The sequence below is a fragment of the Scyliorhinus torazame genome, chromosome 19 (genome assembly GCF_047496885.1).
Source record: "Scyliorhinus torazame isolate Kashiwa2021f chromosome 19, sScyTor2.1, whole genome shotgun sequence".
In the NCBI taxonomy this organism is placed as follows: domain Eukaryota; kingdom Metazoa; phylum Chordata; class Chondrichthyes; order Carcharhiniformes; family Scyliorhinidae; genus Scyliorhinus; species Scyliorhinus torazame.
This window is the reverse complement of record NC_092725.1, coordinates 138,088,016-138,102,512: the sequence shown is the minus strand read 5'-3', so window position 1 is coordinate 138,102,512 and position 14,497 is coordinate 138,088,016. Positions and strand designations below refer to the sequence as shown.

General features: G+C 51.7%; 2 protein-coding genes across 3 annotated transcripts in view; one reads left to right on the top strand and one right to left on the bottom strand.

The window, feature by feature from the left end:
- The window catches only part of immp2l (inner mitochondrial membrane peptidase subunit 2), a 674,197-nt gene that overhangs the window by 355,837 nt on the left and 303,863 nt on the right, over positions 1 to 14,497 (bottom strand). The gene's annotated exons all lie outside the window — the stretch shown is intronic.
- Positions 1 to 14,497, top strand: part of LOC140396554 (leucine-rich repeat neuronal protein 3-like) — a 71,668-nt gene that overhangs the window by 50,309 nt on the left and 6,862 nt on the right. The gene's annotated exons all lie outside the window — the stretch shown is intronic.

Below are 14,497 nucleotides of genomic sequence, written 5' to 3'. Positions count from 1 at the left end.
ATGATCTTATTGGATGGCGGAGCAGGCTCGAGGGGCCAGGTGGCAAATCTTGCTCCTAGTTCTTATGTTCTTATGTTAGAATGCCAATTTTTACTTGGCTCTTAAAACACTCCGATTTGGTGTTGGTAACTCCTGGAAGAGGAGTAATTAGGTTTGATCTACAAAGATTAAGTTAATTAAAATAGTGGTACTTTGTGATTGAGCAAACGATTGTTATCTTGACGATGTCAATGATTGATTGTCAATGTCCGATTGCGCAGAAAGTCAAACGTGCCGGTTTCTCCTTATATTTCCTCGTGAGCTTCTTCTGCCAATGTGAATCCACCTCAAACACTCGGATCGCAAAACAAACTGGCCGTGGAACTGCCATAACGTCTGCCAGTGCCGCTCCTTGGACTGTACGGCAGAAAAATGTGACGGAGGAGAGAGGAAGGAAAACAATGACCTTTTATTCACCCCCTCCTCCCGTGATGGAAAACTTTGAACATGTCATCAAAGTAGAAGGAACTACTGAAATGTCACCAAGCGGAGTTAAAAGCAAATGAGCTTTAGTGATGAACTGCACAGTTGACATTCTGTCTGAGAGCTAAGAATTAAATCACTTCAGTTCCTGCGTTACACCTCAGTCGTAAAAGAAAAGTAGCTTCCGAGATGCAATGTGGACTTTTATTTATTTTTTAAAAATTAATTTAGAGCACCCGATTATTTTTTCCAAGGAAGGGGCAGTTTAGTGTGACCAATCCACCTGCCCTTCATATCTTTGGGTTGTGGGGGCGAGACCCAAGCAGACACTGGGAGAAAGTGCAGACGGCACACGGACAGTAACTCGGGGCCGGGATCGAACCCGGGTCCTCGGCGCCGTGAGGCAGATGTGGATTTTTAAAACAAAGTTTTTATTAAAATTATTTATTTTTGTCCCCAACTATATCTCTCATTGCTACATTTGCTCGTTAAACCAGGAAGACAGCAAAAATTAATTGCAAACATCACAATCACATATAGTATCAGCGGAACTCTAACATTGGCAAGCAAAGGAGTGAATTTCTGTGGGACGCCAAATAGCAACTGCTGTTGGTATTCTGTTCGCCCATCGTCTCAAGGGGGAACTTTCTGCTGTTGCACTCTGTCTCCTTAAATGTCCATGCTAAGCACTGATGTAACCTTCTAACAAGCTTGGGTATCCGTAAGGGCTGGTATTTCATTCGCCATTTTGTCTCTTTTGAATGTTAGTCCGAGCTGATGGGTTTGTCCAATCAAGAAAAGGAAATTTTCTAATTTACCAGTTGCCTATAATTTAGCAATCTTGAAATTGGAAGTGCTTCCTGTATGTCCAGGATGTTGTCATGGTTACATTGTTGGCTGTTTACGGCTGATATATTCATATATGTCACCAACCACAGTCAGCGTGTGTGAACTTGTCAGCATTTCACAAGAAAAATCTCTTCTAATCTGGACAACCAATCCGATAAAATGGACGATAGGTCTGGCAGAGGCTGTCAGAACAGGCCAGGTCAGTTCTTTATTTTGAAACGGTTTCTGCTTGTGTTTCCGTAAATCATTTGATACACATTAATTTCTATCTTCATAGTTTAAGAGATTAAAAACCAAACGTATTTGAACTACATTTTAGATTGATCTAAAAGGGGGGAGAATAGGTTCATTTTTACTCTTGACTCTGAATCAATTTCAAGGTTTGGTTAAAAACATGTTTCTCCCTCAAAGTTACGTCAAAGTAAAAACTGTTCGTTCAAAAGAATCCAGAATGAACATCTTCAGCCGGCTAACCTCCTACCTGGTCCTGGACTGCCTTCCGGTCCTGTACAAGGAGGAGGCATTGGCCTAGTGGTATTGTCACTGGACTAGTAATCCAGACACTGAGGGTAATGCGGTTCGAATCCCATCACGGCAGATGGTGAAATTAGAATTCAATAAAAAATCTGAAATAAAAGTCTAATCATAGAATTGTAGAATTTACAGTGCAGAAGGAGGCCAATCGGGTCTACACCAGCCCCTGAAAGAGCACCTATCCCCTGAACCCAGCAACCCAGCTACACTTTGGACACTAGGGGCAATTTAACATGACCAATCCACCTAACCCGCACATCTTTGGACGGTGGGAGGAAACCCACGCAGATATGGGGAGAACGAGCAGACTCCGCATAGACAGTGACCCAAGCGGGGTATCGAACCCTGTGCTAACCACTGTGCTATCGTGCCGCCTCTATGAAGGCCATGAAACCATTGTCGATTGTTGTAAAAACTCATCTGGTTCGCTAATGTCCTTTAGGGAAGGAAATCTGCCGTCCTTACCCGGTCTGGCCTACATGTAACTCTACTGCAATGTGGTTGCCTCTTAAAATGCCACTCAGTTTGAGGGCAATTAGGGACGGGCAACAAATGCTGGCCTTGCCTGCGACTCGCACAAAGAATAAAGAAAAAACTACAGGACAGTGAGCTAGTATCTTGTACACATATGTGATGAACGGTTACGGTTACACTGTACCCTTGTCATCATGTAAGGTGATGTTCCCTTTAAGACCGGAACCCTGGGGAGCTCCGCCCATCTGGGAGCCGTATATAAGGAACCGCCTTGTGGGCAATGCAGCAGTTAGCACACGTCTCAGCTCAATCTAGTTCTTAGTTTATTAAAACCTTCTTTACTGTTTACGCTCTAAGTGTCATTATTGGGGGTACCACAATATAATAAACTAAACCACAGCAGGATGGACGCAGGCCTGAAACCCGAGAAGCTCAACCTAGAAGGACGTACACCGGAGGCAAAGGAAATTTTTAAATACTGGCTTCGAGGCTTACCTGGACTCCTCAGAGACTCCCATCCTGGGGCTGCGCAAGCTGTGCCTACTCCACGTCCGGGTGAGTCACAGAATATCCGCCACGCTCGAGAAGGCGACGACTTATGAAGAGGCGGTCGAGCTACTCTGCAAGCGGTTTGTCAAGCCTATCAACGAGGTACACGCCAGGCATCTGCTCTCTACCTGCCGGCAGCGCTCGGGGGAATCGCTGGACGAATTTGTCGAGAAACTCACCGCGCTCGTCCGGGACTGTGACCATCAGGATGTGACAGGGGAAGTCCATATGAACCTGCACATCAGAGACGCTTTCGTGTCCGGCATCCGCTCGACCTACATCCGGCAGCGGCTGCTCAAAAACGGGGCAAAAGACCTCCAGGACACGCTAACGCCCGCCTCCTCGCTGGAGGTGGCCCGACATAATTTGGGTACGTACCCCGCGGACTCTGCGAGCCCCACCCCGGACTTCCTCAGACTCAGCCACGTTACGGGCCTGCGTCACGCGGCGACCCGCTCACCATGGGGCCACACCGTGCTACTTCTGCGGGCAGGGCCAGCACCCACGCCCACGCTGCACAGCCCGCTCCGCGATCTGCAGTGACTGCGGGAAGAAGGGGCATATGCGAGGGTCTGCCTGGCCAGACCCAGGGGCCAGACGAACAAAGAACATCCGGCTCGAAACTCAGGCCCGCAGGCCTCGCAATGCGGCTGCGCACCAACCCGACACATCCCCTTCTGACGCGTCATCAGCCTCGTGCGAATCATGGGAGTGGCCATCTTGTCGGCGGCCATCTTCTCGACCCGACACACACAGCCGGCGGCGGCCATTTTACGAGTCTGACTCGGCTGAGGACTCCGACTACCCGCGAGTGGGAGCGATCGCCCTCGACCAAACTCGGCCAAAACACCTGCAGAACTCAATGATGCAGGTCCAGGTCAACGGGCACGACACTGCATGCCTCTTCGACTCCGGGAGCACGGAGAGCTTGATCCACCCTGAAACGGTAAGGCGCTGCTCCCTGCATCCCGCATCCCAAACGATAGCCCTCGCATCCGGGGCCCACTCGGTACAAATCATGGGGTACTGTATTGCGGATCTCTCGATCCAGGGCACCAAGTACACCTGTTTCAAATGTTATATCCTTCCCCACCTCTGTGCCCCCCTGCTGCTCGGACTGGATTTCCAGTGCAGCCACCGAAGCCTGACACTGAAGTTCAGCGGATCCTTGCCCCCCCCCCTCACGGTATGCTGCCTTGCGACACTGAAAGTCGCACCCCCCTCGCTCTTCGCGAACCTCACCCCCGAATGTAAGCCCGTCGCCACCAGGAGCCGGCGCTACAGTACCTAAGACATGACTTTTATCAAGTCAGAGGTCCAGCGTTTACTGGGAGAGGGAGTCATCCAGGCTAGCAACAGCCCTTGGCGAGCACAAGTGGTGGTAGTCCGGTCCGGGGATAAGAAACGGATGGTCGTGGATTATAGCCAGACCATAAACCGATTCATGCAGCTTGATGCGTCCCCACTTCCCCGCATCGCGGAAATGGTAAATTGGATCGCCCAATACCGAGTATTTTCCACAGTCAACCTCAAATCCGCCTACCACCAGCTCCCCATCCGACCAAAAGACCGCCCCTATACTGCCTTCGAAGCAGCCGGCCGGCTCTTCCACTTCCTCAGGGTACCCTTCAGCGTCACGAATGGGGTCTCCGTCTTTCAAAAGGCGATTAGATCAAATTGTGGACCAGTACGGTTTGTGAGCTTCATACCCGTACTTGGACAATATCACCATCTGCGGCCATGACCAGCAGGACCATGACGCAAACCTCAAAGTTCATCCGCACCGCCCGAGCCCTTAACCTGACCTATAATGAGGAAAAATGCGTTTTCCACAAAACCCGGCTAGCCATCCTCGGCTATGTCATGGAAGACGGGGTCCTAGGTCCCGACCGCATGCGCCCCCTTAAGGAACTCCCGCTCCCCGCAGCCTCAAGACCCTCAAACTGTGCTTGGGGCTCTTCTCCTACTACGCCCAGTGGGTCCCCAAGTATGCGGATAAAGCCCGCCCACTCATAAAGACCACCACTTTTCCCCTCTCGGCTGAGGCTCAAACCGCATCAAGGCCGATATCGTCAAGGCCGCTATGCGCGCGGTGGACGAAACTATCCCCTTCCAGGTAGAGAGCGATGCATCAGACATCGCCCTGGCTGCTACCCTCAATCAGGCAGGCAGTCCAGTAGCGTTTTTCTCCCGGACCCTCACCGCCTCAGAGGTTCGACACTCTGCCGTCGAGAAGGAGGCACAAGCCATTGTGGAGGCAGTATGGCACTGGAGGCACTACCTAGCTGGTAGGAGGTTCACCCTCGTCACCGACCAACGGTCAGTCACCTATATATTTGATAACACGCAACGGGGCAAAATAAAAAATGATAAGATTTTGAAGTGGAGGATCGAACTCTCCACCTACACGTATGATATCAAGTATCGTCCAGGGGAGCTCAATGAGCCCCCAGATGCCCTGTCCCGCGGCACATGTGCCAACGCGCAGGACGACCGCCTGCAAGCCATCCACAATGACCTTTGCCACCCGGGGGTTACCGGGATCATCCATTTTATCAAGTCCCGCAACCTTCCTTACTCAACCAAGGAGGTCAAGGCCATGACCAGGGCCTGCCAGGTCTGTGCGGAGTGCAAACCGCACTTCTACCGGCCAGACAAGGTTCGGCTCGTGAAGGCCTCGGGGCCCTTTGAGCGACTGAGCGTGAACTTCAAGGGGCCCCTCCCGTCCACTAATCATAATGCGTATTTCCTAACCATGATCGATGAGTTCTCCCGTTTCCCATTCGCCATTCCCTGCCCCGACATGGCCTCAGCCACCGTGATTAAGGGACTGCACAGCATCTTCACCCTGTTCGGTTTCCCCGCTTATATCCACAGCGACCGGGGTACATCGTTCATGAGCGATGAACTGCGTCAGTATCTGTTCAGCAAAGGCATCGCCTCGAGCAGAACGACCAGTTATAACCTGCGGGGAAACGGACAGGTGGAGAGGGAGAACGCGACAGTGTGGAAGGCTGTCCTTCTGGCCCTACGGTCGAGAAGTCTCCCAACTACCCGCTGGCAGGAGGTCCTGCCCGATACCCTACAATCCATTAGGTCGCTCCTCTGCACGGCCACGAATGAGACCCCTCACAACCGATTGTTTATCTTCCCCAGGAAGTCCACCTCCGGGGTCTCGCTTCCACCTTGGCTGACGGCTCCGGGACCTGTTCTTCTCCGGAGGCACGCGAGGAGCCATAAAACGGTCGAAAAGGTCCGATTGCTCCACGCCAACCCGTTACGCCTACGTTGAGTACCCCGACGGCAGGCAAGATACGATTTCCCTCCGGGATCTGGCACCCGCTGGATCCCCCACTAGACGCCCCTTCCCGCGCCGCTCCCCTGCAGGACCCGGCACCCACTACAACACACCCCCTCCCGACCCCACCCCCCATTGGTGAGTACCTACCGCGTGCCCCCAGCGCCCCCCCTTTACACACCCCGCCGGCACCGCTACCCCGGCCCCGCCTATTCTCCCTGCGCCCTGTACCCCTGCCCCGACCCGGACCGAAGCTCCGACTGCCGTGCTCCCGGGCGTACCCTCAACCAGGACGTCCGTGTCCACCGCACCACCGGCCGCCGCCCAAACTGAGGAGGTCAATGAGGACGATCCGGCCACCGAGACGGATGGACCCATGATGGTACTTCACCCCTGCCAGACTCGTTTTTAAACGGGGTGAATGTGATGAACGGTTACTGCTACACTGTACCCTTGTCATCATGTAAGGTGATGTCCCCTTTAAGACCGGGCTTGGAACCCTGGGGAACTCCGCCTCCGCCCATCTGGGAGCCGTATATAAGGAACCGCCTTGTGGGCAATGCAGCAGTTAGCACACGTTTCAGCTCTAGTCTAGTTCTTAGTTTATTAAAGCCTTCTTCACTGTTTACGCTCTGAGCGTCATTATTGAGGGTACCAAACATACAATGCATTGTAGATTTGTTACTTCGATGGTTAGGTTTCCAAAAGAAGTTAATGGATCCAGTAAACTTATTTTCATTTTTTAAATGTCTGCAATCGTTACAGCTAAATTATTTAATTGAAAAGCAGTAGGTTTGAAATGTCCCGAAAATGGGGTTTGGGATTGTGGAGGTGCGCCTGGAAAATGCCCCCAGATCTCCTCACTAACTAAAGTTTAGACTTTCAACGTCCCCAACTTCCTTCAGTAATTTATAAATCTGGGGCGGCAAGGCAGCACCAGGGACCAGGGTTCGATTCCCGGCTTGGGTCACTGTCTGTGCGGAGTCTGCACGTTCTCCCCGTGTCTGCGTGGGTTTCTTCCGGGCGCTCTGGTTTCCTCCCACAAGTCCCGAAAGAAATGCTGTTCGGTGAATTGGACATTCTGAATTCTCCCTCAGTGTACCCGAACAGGCTCCGGAATGTGGCGACTGGGGAATTTTCACAGTAACTTCATTGCAGTGTTAATGTAAGCCTATTTGTGACACTAATAAAGATTATTATAAAAAACCTCCCTGATCAAAAGGGAAAGGGCATGGTGACCAACTCAGCCATACTTAATAATTGAGAGGACACTGTGAAAATGGAGCAAACTAGTGGTAAATAACACGAATTGTCACTTTTTCTCAATACCCTTTTTAAAGAAAGAAAACCTCCAAATAGTGTAACAATGAATCCAAACTTGTTCATTAAACTGGATATTTAATGTGGATGAAAGTTCATGGCGTCTGTTATCTCAGTTACCTGGATTCTAAATCAATATTATATTAGTCAGATAACTTTGACCTCTATTGTATTCAATTGATATAGAGTGTGCAAAAAATAATTTACTATTTTCAGACAGAGTGGTTTGGACTGGAATAGCCTGTCTGGGAGTGCGGTGCAGGCAGGGTCAATCGGGGCATTCAAGAGAGCATTGGATGAAAACAATGTGCAGGAGGACAGGGAAAATCCAGGGAAATGACACTAAGCCATGATGCTCATTTGGATGTTAGTGCAAACACGTTGGGCAAATGGCCTCCTTCTGCACCGTGACAATTCTGTGATATGCTCCCTGGGCCATAAATACTGTTTGAATAGATACTGGACAGAAATAGAACAAAGAACATACATAGAACATATACAGTGCAGAAGGAAGCCATTCGGCCCATCGAGCCTGCACCGACCCACTTAAGTCCTCACTTCCACCCGATCCCCGTAACCCAGTAACCCCCTCCTAACCTTTTTGGTCACTAAGTGCGATTTATCATGGCCCATCCACCTAACCTGCACGTCTTTGGACTGTGGGAGGAAACCGGAGCACCCGGAGGAAACCCACGCGCACACGGGGAGAAATCCGCAGACAGTGACCCAGCGGGGAACCGAACTTGGGACCCTGGCGCTGTGAAGCCTCAGTGCGATCCACTTGTGCTACCGTGCTGCCCCGGTAAATAGGTAAACTCCAGACCACAGGACGATGCAGTCTATTTTTTGTGACCAGTGACGCTTACCATGAGAGACCTGTTGAGCACAAAATTGGCAATCACAAATCGTATTATTAAGCTGTGTGTGAGGATATTTGCAATACAACACAATATAAATATTTTTCAAAGAACATATTGTTGAAAGGAGATCATTCCTCGTTCTGAAGCTGTGCACCAAAGTGGTACGGTTCAGGAGGAAGGGGTTGAACAACAAACGGATGGAACAGATCAGCCAAAGCCACGAATTTGAGAAGCTGCCAGCAACACCTTTTGAATGAGTGATTTTTTTTCATTCAAGTTCAATGAGCAGGTGTTTGAGTGAAACTCCAGACGTGGCCATTGGCTGTGTCAGTAAAGCCTTCACATTACCCTTGGGCTTACTGTCACTAGTTTACTGCAGTGGACTGTACTCTGCATTTAGTTACACGCTGTTTGACTATCAATAGCTTTACTGCCAGAGGAAATGAACACTTTGCGTAGCTTACAAAATGATTCAGCATATTGGTAATATAAACTTGCATTCATTCCTCATCTGGGCAATTAAGTTGGAGGTACATGCAATAATTTCTTGTTCTAGTTAGAAATGGGAAGCAGTTCAGGAAAACTGTACGTTACAGGGAATCATTGCATTTATTGATTACGTGCAATAAAGGTTTGTAAGTTACCAACTCTGCAACCAGTACCAACTGCAAAGCCAACGTCTGAGAAAAAAATAAGGGGAGCGATTTTCAGCCTGTGTTAGTCACACGCAGGATCTCTGATGCGGGCGCAAAATCTGGAGAGAATCGGAAAACGCATGACAGGCCAGGCTGCAAGGGCAGAGTGGGAGACCAGAAAGGGGTTCACCCCTGGCCTCAGGAGGCCTGAAGACGCTCTCAATAGGAGGGGAGGACGACTGCTGTGAGATTTGAACCTCCATACTTAGGCAGCAGTGTAACGACAAAGGGGGATAAGCTGCAGGGATGATCAAGGCCACTAGTTATGGAGGGTGCCATCTTCATACAAACCAGGTGTGCCTTGACTACCACAAGAGAAAGTCAATTGCCTGATCAACTCCCTGGCCCTTCCTTGATGAGTCAATTGTGCCAATTAATGAACACAGCAATACATGAGTGTGCCACTGATTGGAACCACGGTTTGGCGACTAGGGGGCTTTTCACAATAACTTCATTGAAGCCTACTTGTGACAATAAGCGATTATTACATTATAGTTAAATCCCTCAGCACTCACCCTGTTCAAGGTCATGATGGGGGGGATGCACCGATGAGGTCCCCCGTGAGGTAAAAAAGCTGGTTCAATGCATGCACTCAACTGCCCTACTGTCTAACAGTTGGGTAGGGAGGGAGGGAGGGAGGGGAGAAATTGGTGGAGGGTTAGGAAACACTGAAACTTTCGAAGGTCGACGCGTTTCATACAGGTGGACTTCAGAGGGACAACTGTGGAGAAGTGGTTATTGTGTTAAAGGGGAGAGAGTAGGGTGCCTTGGAGACGCACTGGTTCAGGGGGAAGCACATGGGTGGATGTCCCAGAAGCCTCGAGGGCTGAGGGTCAGGGCTCTTGTCAGGAAGCCTCATCACTCACTTAGATGTTCTCTTCCTTTCAGTTGATGATTCTGGACAATCATTGAGCCAGTCAAATTGACTATTCTACTGATTGCGATCAACCATCAGCAGCAAAATCAATGTGTCACTATTTGCAGTCAGAACCAGCGCCCTGCTCTGCAAAGGAGGGGGAGTCTGCGTCAGTTGCTCTCCCGGGAGCAGGGTCACAGATGGAGGAGCGAGGAGATACTATAGGCCAAGGGTATTCTGAGGTCAAACATCCTGCTTCCAGGTGTCAGAGCTGCAGTGCCGGGGAAGGCTGTGTCAGTCCAGGGGGATGGTGGACCACCTTGGCCAGGTAGAGCAAGAGCTGGCACCACATGGATTGGGAAATCACCCATTGACTGTGGCCCTTAAACCCACCACCACTCTGAACGTCTACGCCAACAGCTCATTTCAGGGCAGGACGGGTGACCTGTGTGGAATTTCCCAGTCAGCTGTACACAAGTGCATAAGGGAGGTCACAGATGCGCTATTTGAGAGGGACCACATTTACACAAAGGGGGACCGGGACCAGGCAGATACCAGGGCCATGGGGTTCACCCGCATACGAGGAATGCCTCCAGAGGTGGCTGATGATGCCAGTGCGGGGGCCACAAACACCTGCTGAGGTAGGGCTAGAATGAGGCTCATGCATCAACAGGTGTGTTGGTCGAGCAGGCACCTGGACTGCTCAAATTGCTGTTCCGGTCCCTGGTCGGGGGTGGGGAGGCGGGGGAGCCCTCCAATACAGCCCCGAGAGGGTGTCCCGCATCATTGTGGTCTTCTGCGCTCTGCACAACCTGGCAGTGGCAGGTTGAGGTGGGCAATGAGGGTCAATATGCAGAGGAGGAAGAACTTTGGGTGATTGAACTCTCTCTTAGCAAGGTTCACCACTCTCGGGATGGAAAACTGTCTCCTCATCTCAGTCCTAAATTGTCTACCTCATATCCTCAGACTGTGACTCCTGGTTCTGGACTCCCCACCATCGGGAACATATATCCTGCATCTACCCTGTCCAGTCCTGTTACCATTTTATAGGTTTCTATTAAATCGCCCCTCGTTCTTCCAAATTAATGCAAATATATTCCTAACCGACTCAATCTCTCTGCATATTGACATATCCTGCCAACCCAGGAATCAGTCTGGTAAACCTTATCTGCACTCCCTCTACAGCAAGAATATCTTTCCTCAGATAAGGAGACCAAAATTCCACACCATACTCCTGGTGTGGTCTCTCCAAGGCCCTGTATAATTGCATCAAGACACCCTGCTCCTATACTCGAATCATCTCGCTATAAAGGCCAGCATATCATTTGCCTTCTGGCTCCGCTCGTCAGCGCAGGAAGAGACCGGGAGGCATTTTTAGATGCTACCCCCAATCTCTTGACCCCCCCCCCCCCCCGTCACAGCTGCTGATCCCCCCCCCCCCCCAACCCCCCAACTCAACTGTTGAGTGATCCTTGAGACTGCCTGGCACACCGGCAGTGCCTCAGTCAGCCCAGAAATGCCACCTGGGAATACTGGCAGTGCCAAGCTGGCATTTTTTGTGTGCTGGTGATCTGGCTGGGGGTGCCCTGCATGGGTATTGGGGGGTGCGAACGGGGGCCGGGGACCCTCCCATAGTGATATGGGGCTTGGGGGGGTTGCCTCCGGGCCTCGGAGATCTGGACGCCATTTTAAATGCCATCCCGATTGTTGCGCTATATTGAGGAGTTCAGGTAACAGGGGTAAAGTGCGGCCTCATTCGTGCGTTCCCCGCTGAGGCCCCTTATTTAAGAGTAGCGTTGTACAACCTTCCGTTTCTCACCGCTGCGAACTGCGGGAAACGGGCGGCTACGCCGGTCACGTTGGGAGTGTGTCCCCTTTTAGCTGAACCGCCCAGTATATTTTGAAGGACTGTTGGATTATTTCTGTAGATTTTTCATTTTAAAAAAAAAAGACACACATCGATTGCATCGGTAGTCTTTCTTTGAATTCCCTCCAAGTGACAGCCAAGACAGAATGATATTGTAAAGCATGTATCAGTGGATGAAGTGCTCGGTTTGAGGTTAAGCTTCTCTTGCTTGTTCAAATAGTAGGCTATTGATGTGTTGCCTGTTCAAGTAATCAAAGTTCAGGTTGGAGCTTGAAAAATGAACTGGTCACTCTGCTTTGAGTTCTAGATGATTGCCATGCATCTAACTAATCCTGTTACACAATTTTAATCCGAATTTGGTTGGAGGTGAGTTCCTCAAGCACCAGATGCCATACATTGGAAGGCACAAAAGATTAATAGCAGGATACTCTCTGGAACTACGTATAAATCTACAAGTGCCTGTTCGATACTTAAAAGAAAGGCCATTATATCCCTCGAAGGGATGCAATGCTTTGTGTTAGGATAGAGTTGAAGAGACTGCATAAAGAAACAAACCTACTTATTATTAAGCACAGGATCTGAAGATGCAGGGATATTAAAACGCATTAAAGCTGTGTACGATGACGGGAAATAATCGGTATTATTTGAAGTGTTTCTACAGTCTTTCTATTAATGTTAACTGTGAATCAAATGAAACGGCAGATTCAAAGCAATCCCGAATTTCATCAAAATGCAAAAAAGGCAGGTTTCCGAAATGCAGTTTTAAATGAGGAGAGTAGGGAATTATTATTACAGGAGCGCCTCATCACGCTCTCAAACTCGCAAAACGCATCAAAATTTATGAGGCTGGATTCTCCCAAAATGGGGCTATGTCCCCACGCAGGCATAAAAATGCTGGCGTTGCACTCCCCAGTTTCCTGCAACAAAAAAAAAAAGTCGTTTCACTTACCTTCCGGGGGCCGGTAGGGACCCGGGGAGCTTTGGCTGCGGATACGGCCCCCCGCACCTCTGGTTCCGAGTCCGCGCATGCGCACGTCAGCGGCCTCCAGCGGCCTCCAGCGGCCGCGCCGTGCGCCATGGCGGACTCAGACTGCGGACCAACACCAACAAACTAGGCCCTACCGATCGGCCGTGCACCCGAGGATCCTCCCGGCCCGATCGCTACCCCGGCCGCCCATAAGGCCGGTGCCCGATCCACCCGCCCCGACCAGCTATACCACATTAGTTCCACGCCGTCGGGAACTCAGCCGGTTGAGAGCAGAGAATCGCTGGGCGGGCCTCTGGCAATGGCTCCCCAGCCGTGCGGAGTAATTTGCGAAAACACTGATTCCCGGGTCCTAGAGAATCGCCGGATCGGCGCTGGGCGAGATTTCGGTGCAAAAGTTGATTCTCCCAGCCCCCACGCTGAACATGGGGCGGGATTCTCCACTCCCACGCCGAAGTGGCCGCGCCATGGTGAACGCTGTCGAGGTTCACGACGGCGCGGAGCGGCCCCGGACCCGACCGATTCAGGCCCTGACAATGGGCCAGGATCGGGGCCGCGTCATCTACACGCGCCAGGCCTTGTCACCTGTGTAAAAGCGGCGCCGCATAGATGACGTGGCCAGCGCCGCATAACGGGCGTCATCCGCGCATGCGAGGGTTGTCGTCCTCTCTAAATCCGCCCCGCAAGAAGATGGGGGACGGATCTTGCGGGGCCACGGAAGGAAGGAGGTCCTGCTTCAGAGAGGACGGCCCGACGATCGGTGGGCACCGATCGCGGGCCACCCCACATTCCAGGTGAAGCCCGGTGCAGGATCCCCCCTCGCCCCCAACAGGCCACCCCCCCCCAGTGTTCACGCACCGCCCACGATTGCAGCCAACAGGTGTGGACGGCACCGGGGGGAACCCGCCGTTTTGGGCTGGCCGCTCGGCCCATCCGGGCCTCAGAATAGCGGGGGTGCCGGAGAATCGCCATTTTGGGTGTCTCCGGCGAGCCTGCGGCCCGCGGAACTCGACCGGACCGTTCCCGCCGCTTCGGAGAATCGTGGGAGGGCGTCGGACCGGCGTCCCGGGAAATTTTGGCGGCCCAGGCGATTCTCCCAACCGGCGCGGGAGTGGAGAATCTCGCACCATATTTATCTTTTAAATCATCTGCCCATTTTCTCTTCACAACATCTCGAAACACGTGAGGCAATTGTTCAACCCGCCCCCCCCCAGCAATCCTGGGGCGGGATTCTCCACTCCTGCGCCGGTTGGCAGAATGGGCCGCCAAAGTTTCCGGGATGCCGGTCCGACGCCGTCCCGCGATTCTCCCAAGCGGTGGGAACGGCCCCGTCGAGTTCTGTGGGCCGCAGGCCGGAGAATCACCGGAGACACCCAAAATGGCGATTCTCCGGCACCCCCCGCTATTCTCAGGCCCGGATGGGCCGAGCGGCCAGGCCAAAACGGTGGGTTCCCCCCGGCGCCATCCTCACCTGGTCGCTGCCGTCGTGAACGGTGCGTGAACGCTGGGGGGGGGGGGGGGGGCGGCATTGACATTCTCATCTTAAAGCATTGGGGTGCTGACCCCAATGCTTGGGCTCGGACTCCCGTGGCAGGCAGCATTAGCAAGTCGCATTCTGATCTTATTGGCACCTGCCTAGATATTTACAGATTTTTAGCTGGAATACTGTGTATCTGATTCCAATGACAGACATTGCAAAATAACACCACTTTTATATTATTAGCACCTGTGAAGACATTACCACAGGT